The sequence below is a fragment of the Triticum dicoccoides genome, chromosome 2A (genome assembly GCF_002162155.2).
Source record: "Triticum dicoccoides isolate Atlit2015 ecotype Zavitan chromosome 2A, WEW_v2.0, whole genome shotgun sequence".
In the NCBI taxonomy this organism is placed as follows: Eukaryota; Viridiplantae; Streptophyta; class Magnoliopsida; order Poales; family Poaceae; genus Triticum; species Triticum dicoccoides.
The window spans coordinates 504,210,690-504,225,612 of record NC_041382.1 but is presented as its reverse complement, the minus strand read 5'-3'; positions in this window follow the sequence as shown (position 1 = coordinate 504,225,612).

Below are 14,923 nucleotides of genomic sequence, written 5' to 3'. Positions count from 1 at the left end.
AAAGTTTTTTAACCAATCAATTGACGGAACACAGTTCACGTCAATCCGGAGATTATTTGCCTGGTCTGTTAACATCGTCTTATGGAGTAACATGGTGTTTATCACAACCCAGCACGGTTTTATTATAAACCGGCAAAATATGGAAGGAGTTATCAGTACTCAAGATTTGGGTTATCACCCTTACTACAAAAAGTTGGTAAAACCAACAATGTGATTCAATGTCACAGGTATGATATATTTCATATTTGATTATTCTTAAGTGCAGCCTTGGTTATAAACCCGGGTTATATGTTGGGTATTATGACCCGTCCGGCGGTAAACCGCCAGGACACTTTAAACTTGTTGTATGCAGAAACAGATTTGTTAAACCGGCCTGGATTTGGACAACAAGTCGCCAGTATATATTTGGATTGCGCCATTGGAATCATGCGCTTATAAATCATTGGGTTATATTATTCAAATAGCCAAACTTGGCTGAAATTTCATTATGATGTTGAATGAATAAGGTTTTCATACCGGATTATATTATCTTGAATAGCCAACATGGCTAGATTTTTATTATTAAGGTTTTCAAAGTCGCTATAGCGCAATGTCTACTCTTTTATCAAAGGATATGATTTATTCTACAATGGAAGGAATAGTCCCAAGTCACTGCAGGCTTACAACCCGGCACTTGGGGGCTACATTATTCAAATTGAAATTACATGCAAGTCTCATGTCGCTGCAAGCATGCACCATGACACTTGGGGGCTAATGCAAAGTCATTTTACTAGTCTTATTGAAGACCCGACTCATCGTATTATAATGAGCCGGCCCTTGGGGGCTACCAATTGCTCCTGTCAACAATTCAAGGTACAACCACGATGGCACTTGACGAATTTCTCATTTCAGAAAGTGTTTTGGAAAGTTCATTACCACAGGAAGAACAAGTTATGCACGAAGGCATATCAACATCAAAGGTATCAGCTAGCCTATTACAAGGCAACATGGTGCCCATAATAATATAATTGTTTTTCACAAAGGAGAGGCAGTTTTAAAACCGGCTTCCGGTTCAAGCTTGGTCACCAGCCTGGCCTGATGGTTGTGGGTCATCCTGCGCCACTTTAGCTTCCATTTCTCTACCCAGTGGCTGGAAATCCACAGCTGTCCAGTCGATTCCCATTAATGCTTGAAAAACAGCTTCATCATGGATCAACAATGACGGGTCAATATCGGGAGCGTAAGTATGCTTACGGATTGGAGGGATCAGATTTTCCGGTTCATGGATTGGTGCAGCTATTCGCTTGTTCTGACTGTCATATTGCGCTTGATAATGAGACAAGTCTGCTTCCTCGGCCAACTAACAAGCTAGTGGACGTACCTCCCGGTTTATTGCTCGCAGATCCGCTTCACCAAATTCTGACCCGTCTTCCTTGAAGCTGGGATAGCCTTGAGCCGCTTCAATAGGATCAAAATCCGGCACCCAGGCTTTTGCCCGGATTAAGGCATTGATTGCACCAGTTCGAGCAGTAGATTTCTTTAGCTCTTCAACCCGGGCAGGAAGCACTGGCAGTTTCATCAAAGTATCTTGAATCAAAGTGGGCACCGGTTTGTTATGAGACGTGGTACAGATGATCCGCTGGGCACCAGTGTACAATTGTTCAACCAATGTATAGGCGGCTTTCAATTTCTTCCGCACATCTGACCCCAAGTGACCAATGCGTGTCCCTGAAATACCATAAAGGGTTAATAAACCGGTGACTCTGTAAGAAGGCATAACCAATTCAGAAGGCAAGCTGGCTTACCAAAGATAGCAATGGTCATGGCATGAACATGCCGCTTTATGCTGGTCAGTTCATCCGTCACTGGTTTTAGTGCAGCCTCGGCATCCTCTGCTCATTTGATCAAAACAGACTTTTCAGTGGCCCAATCCGCCCGTTTCTTCTTGAAGTTCTCCTTAAGTTGTTCCATGGCGCTTAAAGCACTGGCCAATTCCTCTTTTGCTTTGGAGGTTTCAGCCTGTTGGGTTTTCAGGTTTTCTTGAAGATCGATGACTTGGTTTCCTTTCGTCTTCAGCTCCGCCTGCATGCATACAGATATATGTTTCAACAAATCGGTAGAAGGATTCAAGTACCAATCACATAACAAGTTATGCACTTAGCACTTGGGGGCTAATGCATATTCGGTCTTCATCTTTCAATTGCTTACAAAGTCCCAAGATCAATACAAGTATTCAACTTGGCACTTGGGGGCTAATGGCTATTTGCTCGTATATATTCTCATGCGGCAATTTCAATTACTTAAAGTACCGGTTTAACTACGTTAAGTTGAACCGGCCCTTGGGGGCTACATCAGCAAACTTCAAAGCATCAAGATTTATATTGGTAAGTTCCGGTTTGAAAGAATATAACAAACCGGCCCTTGGGGGCTAGGAGAGTCAGCAAGAATGGAAGCATACAAGCAGGAAGGAGCATATGGAAGTTACCTCATATTTTTCTTTCAGCATATTAACCAGACCGGCTTCATAGTCACGACTGGTATACAACCGGTTCAGATAGCCGGAATGGATATCTTGGGCGTTCAGAGCAGCATAAGTCATCAGATCAGCGTTCCACTTGCCTTTGCCAAGGGCAGCAAATTCTTCCTTGGCAGAATGTTTGGATAAAGCGACAGGATTGCTTGGCTCAGTATGGCCAGTGCCAGTAATGACAACCTCATCGTCCTTGGTACCGCCGGTTTGCACTAGAGCTATTGGCTTGTCAGTAGGTTTTGCTGGACCGGTGGAGCTTTCAATCCGGATGGAACCTGTGGGCTGATGGATAGGACCTGAGGTATCAGTAGGTCTCTCTTCAACAGTAAGATCATCATGTTGCTACGGTGGATCGTTGGGAATATCCTCAGGAATAGCCGCTTCAGCATTGGGTGTCTTGTCTGCTTCAAGAACGACATCTTCTTTGGCCGCTTTGTCTAGGCGGGCTTTCTTGCTTGGCCTAGGTTTGGCCCTGAGAATAATAATAAAATCAAATAGAGCATATGTTCTAAGGCGATGTACTGCAAAACATCACAATAAGTATAGCTTACCCAAGCACCATTTTAAGCGGTGGGAGCTGAGTAGCCAAGGACTCGCCAGAAGATGAGTGGGAAGTAACCTGATAATCGGAGTTAGACGGATTAAGAGGTTGACGAAAGCAGCCCGCTTTAGGACAAGCACTGACAAGCAAATTAGAGACCTCTGAATGGCGTTTCCGAACCGGACTATTCGGTAAACCGGCGGAGGTAACTACCTGGCCGCTGTGCCGGGTTGTGCGATGAGCTTCATGTTGTTGGGTCTTCATAAGAAATTTAGGATCCAAATAAGCAAGAGGATGAGAAAATTTAACTTTCCGGTTTGCCTGGAGGATTTTTTGTGAAGGCAAAGTTTCTGAATCGGAAGAGAGAATAATTACCTCTGCAACATCCGCGTGGCTGGCTTCGGCATCATCCTGACAAATATCATCATCAATAAGACGCATGAAAAATAAACCAAGTGAGTCAAGTTCTACCTCAAAGTCTGGATTATCCACATCATCATCAACGGCCGGATTAGAAGATGCAGTGGTTCTTTTCCTGTGGGCAGTCTTCTTCACAGCTTTAGTCTTTTGCCGGGTTGCTCTTTCCGGTTTGTCTGGTTTTTCTGGTTTCTCCTGCGGCATTTTTTTGCTCCAAAACGGATCATCGCCCTGATTATGCAGACACTGATATTAAAAACAATGACCAGACATGTCAATAATAGATTCAGCAAAGAGAAAAATCAAAGTCTTACAGCTGGAGGTTTGTTGGTGGCACAGAAGGGAAGCAGGCCGGTTCTAGCACAGACGTGTTCCGGTTCATTCAGTATCTTATGCACAGCCTCTGTGATTTCTTCACCGGAGAGCTGGAGTTTTGAATGTCGCAGTGGGTCATCAACACTGTCAGTATACTCGCACATCAAACCGGAGCGCTGACTAAGGGGCAGTATGCTCCATGATATCCAACAGCGAGCGAGATCAACCCCTGTTAAACCGTTGGCCATAAAGGCTCTGAGCTTTGACAGCTGGGGAGCATATTTGCTTCTCTCCTGGGCAGTCAATCTTTGAGGAAAAGGGTGTGTATTGCTGAGCCACTCCGGACGAAAGCCAGGCAAGGGATTCTCACCAGCAGGGGAGGTGTTTTTGCAGTAGAACCATGTCTGATTCCACTCCTTGGGGTGACTGTGCAGCCTGGCGTGAGTGTTGGGGATATTACCACTGGGCGTAAACCGGCTTACTTGGGCCGGGTTAACGTCATAGTGGTATAAGCAGGTGAAGGCCCAAGGCCTATAGTCGGTTTAGAATCTGTATCAGTAAAAACGACCTGATGTATAGATTGTATTGTAAGTTAGGAATAGAGAGATACCGACCGGGATACGAATATGAACCGGCTGGGACTCTATGGACCGACGGGCGTCACCCGTGTATATAAGGGGACGACCCGGCGGCGGTTCAGGGGACAACCACAACTCGGGCCTAGGCGAAGCTTGTTTGCTCCCTAGCCATCGAGACCACATCAATTCTATCACAACTAGACGTAGGCTTTTACCTTCATCGGAAGGGGCCGAACTAGTATAAACCCACGTGTCTTTGTGTCCGCTTTAACCCCTTTAAGTAAACTCGTAGCGATGGCTCCACGACTAAGTCCTTTCGCTAGGACATCTGCCGTGACAAATCCACGACAGTTGGCGCCCACCGTGGGGCTATCGCACGATGGTTTGGCGATCTTGGAGGGCAAGCTCAAAGGACTCGAAGGCTATGTTGTGGGCCGGATGACCAAGAGTCGTCGGGGAAGGATCTACGTCGATGATGCAGGATGGGGTCCGGAGGCTGATTCAATTGAGTATGGTTACCGGGTCCCCTTTGGCAGCGTACACATCTTCATCGGCAAGATCGGTGAGCCTGGGCCTGAGCCGGACATCTACACCAACCCCGTCGAGACGGCTCAGCGTGCGAGCTTTACTCAGGTTAAACCGGCCAGGAAGCGTGCCTTCGTTGGAGTCATCTATGGAGGAGGGCATGAGGACGAATCAGAGCGCGATAGCGAGACTGTCGTCTATTCTGGCGACGAGTCCTCGACCGGAGAGACCGAGTCGCTATACCGGATGCAAGACGATCAAGTTAGGGGTTGTTCCGATGGCGACAGTATTCCGGACCCCCCAGGCCAGATCAACCGGGTTGGAATATTTATGGCTGGCACCCAGGCGGCGAATTATTCTTCGACTGCCGCAGCAATGCTCTCCGGATCCGCAGCGGCAGCGGCAGCAGGGGCAGGGGGTCTTGTGCGCCCGCCGGTTCAAGTTCTATCTAATCTATTTGACGCACTGGCCGCGCTTATGGCAGAGGATGACCCGGCGGATCAAGATGCTCGTAATGCAGAAATCACGAAGGTGAGAGAGCAGATCGTGCAAGCCAAAGCGGATCTGGCAGCAGAAAAAGACCGGATGACCGCAGAGCGGGCCGCTTTGGACGCACAGGCCTATAAACTCATGCTTGACCAGAATGCATCACAGGAGGTTTTAAAGCGAAAGCACAGATCACGCCTGCCGCTAGGGTTTGACCCCCGAAATCTCTTTCACACTCCGGGAGCTGGACCCAGTAATCCGCCACAGTACCAGGAGACAAATCGGATTGAGGCGCCAGGGCCAGGAGCAACGGTCCAACCTCGCCTGATGGAGCCCCCTCAACAAAATATTGCGATGCCTCCACCGGTGCAGACGCCCCCGGGTCATTATTCGAATCCTATGGACAACCTTGTTGCGGCCGCAACACGGTTAGAGGCCATCCCGGTCGAAGGGGATTCTCCGCAAGCAGTAGAAACGCGCCGGGTTAAGGAGCTTCTCCAGACCGCGCTGATGCAGCAGGAGGCATACTCATACAGCCGTGATCGGATTCATTCTACGCCCCGTCCGAGCCGGAGTTACAGCAGGCGCATAGATGAACCGGCCATATCAAGCAACGCGCACGGCCGGGAAGCGGCCCATGGTGATGACCCGGCGGGTGGTGTTGTCGATGCTCGGGATGCAGTGAACCGGGCCCGGGCACAAAGGGAGGCCGAGTTAGCAGCACAGGATAATGCGGGCCAACTTACACCGGTTCGTTCTGCCACCTTTGCCGGACCAGGAATCACATCCGCTCTGGGAGTGCCTTGCTTGATCCCTGCTTTGCGTAGTGTGCGCCTGCCTAAGGATTTCAAGGGCCCACGCAAGGTGCCGAATTATACCGCTGATTTACCCCCTGAAGCATGGATAGAGAGTTATGAGATGGCCATGGAAATGCTGGATGTGGATGAGGCTGCATGTGCCAAATATTTCACCATGATGCTCGAAGGCACGGCTCGTACTTGGTTAAAGAGCTTACCGCCCAATTCTATCAGCTCTTGGGCCCAGTTGCGGAGCCGGTTTACACAGAATTTCAAGGATACATGTAAGCAGCCCAAGTCCATAGTAGACCTGGCGGCTTGTGTCCAGGAAGAAGGAGAGTCAACGACCCACTGGGTGCGTCGCGTCTCGGAAATTTTGCACTCGTCTGACAGGATTAATGCTGACTCTGCGGTCTTAACTCTGGAAGGCAACTGCCGGTTTGAGCCTCTAAAATTGAAACTGGGACGCATGAAGCGACTCTGTAATGACATGGGAACCCTCATGGCTTCCCTAGTGAAGTATGCCGATTCGGACAGTACCAAGGATCCCGAGCTTAATGATAATGAAGCAGGGAAGGGAAGAGAAGGATAGCAGCTCCAGACAGCAGCAGAATAAACTAGTGGGTCATGGAAACGGAGGCAAGCGCAAGGCGGACGGCAGCGTGGACTTTGTGGCTAACACTAATGCACAGGACAGGGGGCAGCGGCGTAGAGGTAAACCGGCAAATCATAACGGGGCTCCCAATCCTAGTGCAAGCCGTTTGAACTATTTGTTGAAACAGCCTTGCCCAAAGCACGGGACGAAGGAGGCACCGGCTAGCCATCTTTGGAAAGATTGCTACATCATGCAGGAGTTCAAGAACTCTAATGCTTTCCGGTATGATCACGGATCAGGTGGCGGTTCAGGATCCAGTTTCAGCGGGCCGGATCACGATGGGATTTCCGGTTCAGGACGTAATCAGGGCGGTCACAACTACCAGAATAATCAGAACAACCAGCAGCAGCAGCAGCAGTCAGGCTATCAGAGCCAGCAGCAGCAGCAGCCGTCGGGCTATCAGAGCCAGCCAAAGCAGTTGAGCAATGGGCAGTACCATGTCTTCACAACGGGCCTGGATAAGCGTGACCGAAAGCTCCACCAACGAGCGGTAAATTCTGTTGAACCGGCCTTACCGCGTTACTTACGCTGGTCAGAGCAGCCCATCGTGTGGAGCAGAGAAGATCACCCGCTCCGGGTTGATAATCCGGGTCAGTTAGCATTGGTGGTGGACCCTCAGGTGGGGGGTTATAAATTCACCAAGGTACTCATGGATGGAGGAAGCAGTATTAACATACTGTATTATGAGACATTCAGGCGCATGGGACTAACTGACAAGGATCTCAGACCGTCAAATACGGTGTTCCATGGTGTTGTGCCAGGCAAATCTGCATATCCGGTTGGTAAAATAGCTCTAGATGTGACTTTTGGAGACGAGCATGACTCCCGGTCGGAAAAATTGAGCTTCGAAGTGGTGAAGATCCAAAGCCCGTATCACGCCTTGTTTGGACGACTGGCTTATGCCAAATTCATGGCGCGGCCTTGTTATATCTACTTACAGCTCAAGATGTCAGGTTACAAGGGGACGATAACGGTTCACGGGAACCGTCGGATCACTTTGGAATGTGAAGAGGGTGATGCGGCTTACGCAGAGTCAGTCTGTGCCACGGAAGAGGTGAAGTATTATAAGGACAATGTCGATCTGGCGGATATGACCCCTTTAAAGAAGCCAACTACAGAGCATGATTCAGATCTAAAGTTCAAATCGGCAGCTGAGACCAAGCTTGTTGACTTCGTGCCCGGCGATTCATCCAAGCAGTTCACTATTAGTGCCAACCTGGATCCCAAATAGGAAAGCGCGCTCATCGAGTTCATCCGTGAGAATCGGGACATTTTTGCATGGAAGCCATCTGACATGCCAGGTGTACCGAGGGAACTCGCTGAGCACACTCTTAATGTGGATCCTAAGTATAAACCGGTGAAACAGTTCCTCCGCCGGTTTAACGAAGAAAGACGCAAAGCCATTGGAGAGGAAGTGGCCAGGCTTTTAGCAGCTGGTTTTATTATTGAGGTGTTCCATCCAGAGTGGCTTGCTAATCCGGTGCTAGTTCTTAAGAAAAACGGCACTTGGCGTATGTGTGTGGATTATACAGATCTTAAGAAAGCCTGTCCTGCAGACCCTTTTGCCCTCCCCCGTATTGATCAGATCATTGATGCCACGGCGGGTTGTGAGCGTTTGAGTTTTTTGGATGCGTACTCTGGATATCATCAGATCAAGATGGCGGTTAAGGACCAGGAGAAAACAGCATTCATCACTCCCTTTGGAGCCTACTGTTATGTATCTATGCCCTTCGGGCTCAAGAGTACCCAAGCCACCTATCAACGGTGTGTACAGAATTGCCTGCATGAGCAGATCGGCCGCAATGTGCATGCATATGTAGATGACATTGTAGTAAAATCAAGGCAGAAGGAGACACTGGTGGATGATTTAAAGGAGACCTTTGACAACTTGCGAGCTTACAGGATGATGCTTAATCCGGCCAAGTGTGTTTTCGGTGTTCCAGCAGGCAAGTTGCTGGGTTTCTTGGTGTCTAACAGAGGAATTGAGGCTAACCCGGAGAAGATTACGGCTATTACATCTCTGGCTAAACCAGAGTGTATCAACGATGTTCAGCGTTTGGCGGGCCAAATCGCTGCGCTGAGCCGGTTTATCAGTCGCCTCGGGGAGAAGGCTATCCCTTTGTACCAACTGCTGAGGAAGACAGACAATTTCGTCTGGAGTACAGCTGCTGACGAGGCATTTGAGGATTTGAAGCGGCAGTTAGCCAATCCGCCTGTTCTTGCAGCTCCAGTTGACAAGGAGCCACTATTGTTATACGTAGCGGCTAATGCTCGGGCAGTTAGTGTGGCTATTGTGGTAGAGCGCAAAGAGGCAGGCAAGGAATATCCGGTTCAGCGGCCGGTTTATTATATCAGTGAGGTGCTGATTGAGTCCAAGCAAAGGTATCCGCATTGGCAGAAGCTGGTCTATGGTGTTTTTATGGCCAGTCGAAAATTGAAGCAGTATTTTCAAGGGCACCCCATCACAGTGGTCAGTTCAGCTCCCTTGGGTGATATTATACAGAATCGGGAGGTGACTGGCCGGATTGCCAAGTGGGCTATAGAGCTGGGGCCACACGGTCTGAAGTACATGCCTCGGACGGCCGTGAAGTCTCAAGCACTTGTTGATTTCATCAATGATTGGACGGAATTACGGGCACCAGAGGAGAAGCCGGATCACACATATTGGACTATTCATTTTGATGGGTCCAGGCAATTGGAAGGCTCGGGGGCTGGAGTCGTATTAACTTCCCCGCGAGGTGATAAGTTTTGTTATGTTCTCCGCTTAATGTTCCCTTGTACTAATAATGCAGCTGAGTATGAAGCCTTGCTCCATGGTCTGCGGATGGCTAAAGAGATGAATTTAAGCTGGGTCAAGTGTTTTGGTGACTCAGACCTAGTGGCTCAACAGGTGTCTGGCACTTGGGATTCTAAGGACCCGCTCATGGCTGCGTATCGTCGGGAAGTGGATAATATTGCAGGTTGTTTCAAGGGTTATCAAGTGGATCATGTGGACCGTCGGAAGAATGAAGCGGCGGATGCTTTAAGACGGTTGGGCTCTCAGCGTAAACCGGTCCCGCCTAACGTCTTTTTGGATGTGTTGCACAATCCGTCAGTCAAGCTCCCAGGTGAAGCGGATTTGGCCATTCCTGATCCGGAGTCCCAATTGGTGGCAGCCCTGCGTGTTATGCCGGATTGGACAGTTCCTTATCTTGTGTACATGACAAGGGGGGAGCTGCCAGAGGATGAGATTCTGGCCAAGCAGATAGTCCGGCGATCCAAGTCTATGACGATTGTCAATGGTGAGTTACATCATTGCAGTGTATCAGGGGCGTTTCAACGTTGTGTCTCTCCTGAAGAAGGCTGTGAAATCTTAAGAGAAATCCACGAAGGGGATTGTGGGCACCACGCTGGTTCAAAGTCTCTGGTTGCAAAGGCGTTTCGTCATGGGTTCTACTGGTTGACAGCTCATGCTGACGCGGAGGACTTGGTTAAACGGTGTGATGGATGTCAGAAATTTTCAAGGCGTGCTCATGTGCCGGCTCAGGAGTTGAGAATGATCCCAATAACATGGCCGTTTGCAACTTGGGGGCTAGACATGGTTGGACCTTTTAAAAGATCCAAGGATAAGAAAACTCACCTTTTGGTGGCAGTTGACAAATTTACCAAGTGGGTTGAAGCGGAGCCTGTCAGCAAGTGTGATGCAGCAACAGCGGTACAGTTCATCAAGAAGGTGATTTTCCGGTTTGGTTTTCCACACAGTATCATTACTGATAATGGTACCAATTTATCCAAGGGTGCTATGAAGGAGTTCTGTGAACGTGAACACATCCGACTTGATGTGTCGTCAGTAGCACACCCCCAGTCCAATGGACAGGCAGAACGAGCTAATCAGGAAATCTTGCGAGGCATCAAACCCCGGCTTTTGGTCCCATTGCAAAGAACACCAGGATGTTGGGTTGAAGAGCTGCCATCTGTATTATGGAGTATCAATACTACGCCAAACCGGTCCACAGGATACACGCCGTTTTTCATGGTCTATGGAGCAGAGGCGGTTCTCCCTAGTGACATCCGGCACGATTCGCCTCGTGTGGCAGCTTATGTTGAGGCAGATAATGAGACAGCACGACAAGATGCTTTGGACCTATTGGACGAAGAGCGTGATATAGCGGCTGCCCGTTCGGCGATTTACCAGCAAGATCTTCGTTGCTATCACAGTCGTCGGGTTAGAACCAGAACTTTTCAAGAAGGAGATTTGGTGCTTCGATTCATCCAAGATCAAACGGATATGCACAAGTTATCCCCACCTTGGGAGGGACCTTTCGTAGTCAGCAAGAATCTGCACAACGGGTCGTATTATCTGATTGATATTGAGAGCATCAAGACTCACGTACATCAGAGGAGGAGACCAACAGACCGTGGAATATAGCTCATCTTCGGCCTTACTATAATTGAGCCATTGGCTCTATTTATGTACATATCATGACAATGTATATATTATCTTTGATATATCAAACCGGAGCCTCAGCCGAAGCGGGGTCTCTGTCTTTATCATCATGCGAGGTTACACGGAGTGGTTCTGTCTAAAGCGGCCTCCGGTTTACCCTTTGACATTTGTTTTATATCACTGGGGGCTTTGGTCGTGTCCGAACCAACGAACACCCTTTGATAGGCGACAGCCACTAGATCATTTGGGGACTGAGTCAAGTTTGAACCAGTAATGCCTCTTGGTCGGCCTAAGGCCACAATATCACTGGGGGCTTTGGTCGTGTCCGAACCAACGAACACCCTTTGATACGCGACAGCCACCAGATCATTTGGGGATTGTGTCACGTTTGAACCAGTAATGCCTTTTGGTCGGCCTAAGGCCACAAAATCACTTGGGAGCATGGTCGGGCCCGAGCCATTGCTACGCCTCTTGATTTGGCATATATGCCACGAGTCATTTGGGGACCTGGCTGACTTGAATCATTGTCACCCCTATTGGGGGCCTTGATCCTTTCCGACCATGGTAATGCCATCTGAACAGCTTAAAAGCATATTTTTGCGAAGGGTTTTTATCATTACTTTCGTTTCCATCTTGTTTTCATGGTTTGTTTGTTTTTGTTTTTGCTGGATTTCTTTATGTCGACAAGTATATTTTTTCCGGTTCAGCCAATGATTTTTGATCCCCCTTCTAATCCGGAGGAGTCTCCCGGTTTACTTTTTCCCTGTTACACTCATGGAATAACCAGGGGGCTTGTATTAAGTCAGCACGGCTTTTACGGGGGCTACTTTATCCCTTTTTTGACGGTATTGGTTTATAAAACCACCGCTTCAGGCTTGGGTAAACCAGCTTTATACCCAAACATGGAAGGTATTTGTGTATCATGTGTTTGTTATATTTCTGATACACATATCAAGATCATAATCCGGCTGCGGTATAACCGCTACCGAAGTTCAAATTTTTTCTGATTGCAGGAAATATGAATTAAAGTTTTCAAGCAAAAGCTTTAGTACTTATGCACGAAGGCATATCCCAGGCAGAAGTTTTCACTATCCTATTACAAGGCAGCATGGTGCCCAAACAAAATCGTTGTTTCTGTAAGAAGGATGTTTTAAATAGCACTTCAAACTGGCTTCCGGTTCAAGCTTGCTCCTCGTCCTCCACCGCTTCAGCTTCCTCGTCTCTACCCATTGGCTGGAAATCAACAGTGGTCCAGTCGATTCCCATTAAAGCTTGGAAAACAGCTTCTTCATGGATCAGGGAAGACGGTTCAATATCAGGGGCGTAAGTGTGCTTACGGATTGGAGGAATCAGATTCTCCGCTTCAACAGTTGGGGCAGGCACTCGCTTGTTTTGATCATTGTATTGCGCTTGATAATGCGTCAAATCCGCCTCTTCAGCTAGCTGGCAAGCCAGAGGGCGCACTGCATGGTTTATAGCCCTTAAATCTTCTTCGTCGAACTCAGAGCCGTCTTCTTTCAGACTTGGATAGCCTTGAGCTGCTTCCACAGGATCAAAGTCGGGCACCCATGCCTTTGCCCGGATTAAGGCATTGATGGCTCCGGTTCGGGCAGCGGATTTTTTCAGCTCCTCAATCCGGGCTGGAAGCATTGACAACTTGCTAAGAGTGTCTTGGATTAAAGAGGGCGCCGGGTTGTTGTGAGAAGCTGTGCTGATGATCCGTTGGGCTCCAGTGTACAATTGTTCTATCAAGGTGTAGGCAGCTTTCAGTTTCTTCCGAACATCGTTTCCTAAGTGCCCAATACGTGTGCCTACAAAAGGATTGGAATGGTCTCAAACCGGACTTATAATACAGCAGATTCAAATTTATTACAGAAGTTATAAGGAGCTTACCAAAGATAGCAGCAGTCATGGAGTGTATTTGCCGCTGTACGGCCGTCAGTTCATCTACCACCGGTTTAAGGGCTGCTTCAGCATTTTCTGCTCTTTTGGTTAAACCGGCTTTATCAGTGGCCCAGTCAGCTCGCTCTTTCTTGAAATTTTTCTTCGGCCGTTCAGCAGTGTTCAAAGCGCTGGTTAATTCTTCCTTGGCTTTATCTGTCTCAGCTTGCTGGGTCTTCAGGGCCTCCTGCAAATCGGCAATTCGGTCTTCCTTGATTTTAATCTCAGCCTGCATACAGATGACATTTGAAAATTTTTCACAGTCAAGACAAGAAATTGAAGTACCAACCACATAAACAAAGTTATATGCCTGATACTTGGGGGCTAATGTATCTTCAATTTTTTGTATATTGCTCAACTACAAAGTCCCAAGCTCAATGCAAGTATTCAACTTGGCACTTGGGGGCTAATGGCTATTTGATCAAGTTCTGTTTTAAGGACAGCTTTTTAGCCCCGGTTTGATTTTGCTAAACCGGCCCTCGAGGGTTATACCGATGGATTTCAATAATTATATATTCAGGATCAAGTCCCGGTTTGACCAAGGTCACAAACCGGCCCTTGGGGGCTACCGGGATGAATGCAAGAGCAGAAGAGAAAGAAGGAATTTACCTCAAATTTATCCCTCATCATTTTTACCAGGCCAGCTTCACAGTCACGGCTAGTGTAAAGCCAGTTTAAATAGCCAGAATGAAGATCTTGCGCATTCAGAGCGGTATATGTTTCCAATTCGACATCCCATTTTCCTTTGTTCAAAGAGGAAGAATCCTCTTTGATGGTATGCCTGGTAAGAGTGGCAGGATTCCCGGGTTCAGAACGGCCTACACCGGTAATCACAACATCATCATCTTTTGATTCGCCGGTTTGGGTTGGTGCGGCCGCTTTGTCGGTAGGAGTGTGGGATTTTTCAATCTGGACAGAACTGGCAGGCGGATCAGCAGACGCTGGAGCATTAGTAAGACCTTCTTCAGGGATAATGTCATCTTGCAGAGGAGGATCATTGGGGATATCTTCAGAAATAAACACTTCATGATCCGGCGCTTGGTCATGTTCCGGGGCCACATTTTCTTCAGCCGCTTTATCCAGGCGGGCTTTCTTGCTTGGTTTCGGTTTAGCCCTGGAAGAAAAGATAAAAATTAAGGAAAAGTGTAAACCATTGCGCAGCATACTGGAAGCATATGATCGGTTGAACTTACCCAGCAACTGTTTTCAAAGGTGGTAGCTGGGTGGCTGACGATTCACCAGATGAGGAATGAGAAGTGACCTGATAATCGGAGTCGGATGGATTAAGAGGTTGACGGAAGAAACCCGCTTTACAATTTAAATCAATAAAAAGGTCGGAGACCTCGGAGCGGCGCTTTCAAACCGGACTGTTGGTAAACCGGCAGAGGTAACTACCTGGCCACTGTGCCGGGTTGTGCGGCGAGCTTTGTGTTGCTGGGTCTTCATAAGAAATTGGGAATCCAGATAAGCAAGAGGATGAGAAAATTTAACTTTCCGGTTTGCCCGGCGAAATTTTGGCAAAGGCAAGATTTCTGAATCGGAAGAGAGAATGGTTACCTCAACGAAAGCCGCATTGCTGGCTTCAGCATCATCCTGACAAACATCATCATCAATAAGGCGTGTAAAAAGTAAGCCAAGTGAATCAAGTTCTATCTCAAGATCCGGTTTACCCACATCATCATCAATGGCCGGGTCAGACGAAGCGGTGGTTTTTCTCTTATGAGCTGGTTTCT